The 3,563-nt window shown below is 43.0% G+C and overlaps 1 pseudogene; it reads right to left on the minus strand.

Annotated features, from left to right (window-relative positions):
• Positions 1-357: 357 nt before the first annotated feature.
• The window catches only part of LOC116104125, a 3,806-nt pseudogene continuing 600 nt past the window's right edge, over positions 358-3,563 (minus strand).

Genomic DNA, 3,563 nt, shown 5'->3' on the forward strand with positions numbered 1-3,563 from the left:
AAAAAAAAAACCAAATGAAGAAAGGATAGAATGCTAGCCCACAGAGTAAGGAGGCGTGGGGCCTTGGGGCTTATGCCAAAGGCCAGACATGCACTTAAACGTCCCTGCTTAAAGCAGAGGTCCCATAGAATTCATATTGTACACTACTTTGTGGCCAGTCTCTGTTTCTTCCCTCAGGGTACTCAGACACCATCGTGCACAGGGCTGGCCAAGAATGAAAGAAGCTTATCCAGATGTGAGGAAGAGTAGGATCACAGCTAGTGTGATCTGGGCAGGAAGAGCCTTCTCTGGCGATTGTTTTCATTGTAACGGTTGTCTTCATTGAGAGTGAACAAAGGCTGTATAAATCTTGGAGTGTCAAGAGGGGGTTGGGGATGAGTGAAAGAAAGTAGAGTTGTAGTCTAGAAAATACAAGCTCATAAATACAACCACCAGTGTAAGGATGGTGTAAGCTGCTCTGGTCTCAGCATAGATAGGCTCTGTGGCCCTGATTGGAGGGGTGAATATGCTGCAGTCTCTGGTGGCATTTTCTCAGGAAAAGCACCATGGAGACGCTGGTTCAGACCATGATAATGATGAAGATGATGTCATGGGCAAATTGCAAGAAGTTCATGCCTACGCTGAAACCAGAGACAGAGCAGACACACTTGCCATCAGTGTCATTGTATGCTTTCTGTGGACCAGTGACTTTCATTGGAATGTAAGCGTTATTTAATATACTGAACAACCAACAAATGTAACAAGAATAACTAAGAATCTTGATGGCTCTTCCTCTAAGCAAGACCCTATCGCAGTTACCAGGAACAAGAGTGACAAACTCAGAATACAGGTGGAACACATGTTTGTGCTTCAACCAACCAGGTACATGAAGTACCAAAGTTTACATCTGAGGTCAGTTGGGATCTTACTTGGAACCAAAACTGTCATACTGTTTGTAAATGCCAAAAGGAGGGGAATGAAGGCATTTGCCATGGCCAAGTTGGATAGAATAACTTGTATGGGCCTCAGCTGAGAGTCAGTCAAGATTGGAGAGAGATTATGGACAAACGGAAGGGCACTGGCAACAGTCCCTGGCTGGCCCAACATGGCAAAGAAGAAAGATCTGAAGAGCCACTTCCTCTGCAGTTGTCAGGGCTTTGTTCTGTTCAATACAGAGATTACTTCATTGGACAATGGAGTAATGATCAGGTTGGATGGTGCTGTCTTTAAGAGTCTTCTCAACTGTCTAAGTTTTACAATGGATTTGGAGTCTTTTCTTTTCCCAGGAAAGGCAACCCTGCTTTATCACAATGCAGGAGCTCTGTCTGGAAAACCTTGCATGGACATTGATCCAGAATATTAAGCAGAACTATATAGTTACAGGAACTTCTCCTACACAGTCACAGCCATGATGGTGCTGCTCACTGGAATGGTGGGCAGCTCCTGAAGAGTTACTGCAGAAACACAGCTCTGACATTGTCTCCCTCTGACAAATTTCTCTGTGTATCTACTTTCTCAGGAATATCTAGAGAAATGCCAATATGTCCCATATTTTCGGGGATGTTTTATGCAGATCACTGAAAGAGGCTAGACACCAGAGCTCTAAAAAAAGGGCAGTGTCTACCTCTAATGAAAACACAAAATGAATCCCCAGAACAAATCACCATTTTGACTTTCTGGCAATTAATAATAATACATAGGATTTTGTTATGTTTTAATGAGTTCCTGAGGAGAAGTTAGAAGTTCTCCATGTTTCCTTTGGGAGAATCTAAGTTCTGACTTGGTGTTGTCTTCGGGTGTAGAAAGGAGCCCTCCAGGGGTGATGAAGAGATTTGTTAGCTGTATTTCTAGGGAGTTCATTATGACATATGCCTTTACTTTTGCACAATCTTGCTAACATCAAGTTCTTCCAGAGAGACCACTATCATCTGATCTAAAGTCTTGTATTTTCCTAATTTTGGACAAGGGCATTTTAGTTTGACAAGTCACACAACTGAAGCCCCTGTTTCCACCATTAGTCCTTGTGTCATTCCAATGTCCATTCATTTTGAGGTAGACTGTGACTCATTTACTCATCACCATTTACAATCACTCATGTTGATTGCTGACGCATTCACAATAGTCATGAAATAGAAAGCTTAAGTGTCCATCAGGTGATGAATGGATGATGATGTACAATTATAGTATGTGATATCATTTATCTGTTAACCAAAATCAAACTATGAAGTTTGTAGGTAAATGGATAGTTGAGAAGCCATCATTCTGCATATGGTATCCTACAACTTAAGACAAACATTGCTTATTTTCCCAAGTTTGTGGACATTAGCTTTGAATTTTGTATTACATTTGTTTCATTTGGAATACCTGTATAGAGGTCAGGAGTTAAGGTTTTTTTGCTAGGCCCACTATTTTTTAAAGGATCAAATGTGATAATGGAACATGGAAAGTTAAATTGTTGTAGTGGTGAGGTAGAAAGACTATCTAGAGAAGAGATTATGGGGAGAGTTATTAATACTAATAAAAAGGCTTCGTGTAAACCTACTTCTTTAGAATTTTAGAGACTATATTTTTTTTAAAAATTTATTTATGCATTCATTTATTTTACACTCCATATTTTATTCCCACCACCATCCACCCTCCTACTGCTCCACATCCCATACCTCCTCCCTAACCCCCATGCCACCTGACCTCTAAACTCCCTGGGGCCTCCAGTCTCTTGTGAGTTAGGTGCATCATCTCTGAATGAACACAGACCTTGCAGTCCTCTGCTGTATGTGTGTTGGCAGCCTCATATCAGCTCGTGCATGCTGCCTGTTTGGTGGTCCAGTGTTTGAGAGATCTTGGGGTTCCAGATTAACTGAGATTGCTGGTCCTCCTATGGGGTCACCCTCTTCCTCAGCTTCTTTCAGTCTTTCCCTAATTCAACAAGAGGAGTCAGCTGCTTCTGTTCAATGGTTGGGTGCAACTATCTGTCTCTGACTCTTTCAGCTGCTTATTGAACCTTCCAGAGTGAGGTCATGTTAGGTCCCTTTTTGTGAGCACTCCATAGCCTCAGTAATAGCGTAATCCTTGGGACCTCCCCTTGAGCTGGATCCCTCTTTGGGCCTGTCTCTGAACCTTCTTTTCCTCAGACTCATCTCCATTTCCATCCCTGTAATTCTTTCAGACAGGGACAATTATGGGTCAGAGTTAAGACTGTGGGATGCTCCCCTCCCTCATTTGATGCCCTGTCTTCCTGCTGGAGGTGAGCTCTATGAGTTCTCTCTCCCTACTGGTGGGTATTTCATCTAAGGTCTCTCACTTCCCAGGTCTCTGGTACATTCTGGAGGTACCCCCAACATCCTACCTCCTAAGGTTGCTTCAGGGCTTCAGTCCTTTTCCCTCACTCAATACTAGATCAGGTTCCCTTCTCCTCCACCCCAACTCCACCCTCCTATTCACTTTCCTTTCCAGGTCGTTTCCTCCCTCCCCACTTGTGATTGCTTTTTTCTCTCTCCCAAGTGGAACTGAGGCATCCTCACTTGGGCACTTCAGCTTGTTGACCTATTTGAGTTCTGTGGACTGTATATTGGGCATACTGTACT

This window comes from Mastomys coucha, unplaced genomic scaffold (assembly GCF_008632895.1).
Source record: "Mastomys coucha isolate ucsf_1 unplaced genomic scaffold, UCSF_Mcou_1 pScaffold21, whole genome shotgun sequence".
Classification (NCBI taxonomy): domain Eukaryota; kingdom Metazoa; phylum Chordata; class Mammalia; order Rodentia; family Muridae; genus Mastomys; species Mastomys coucha.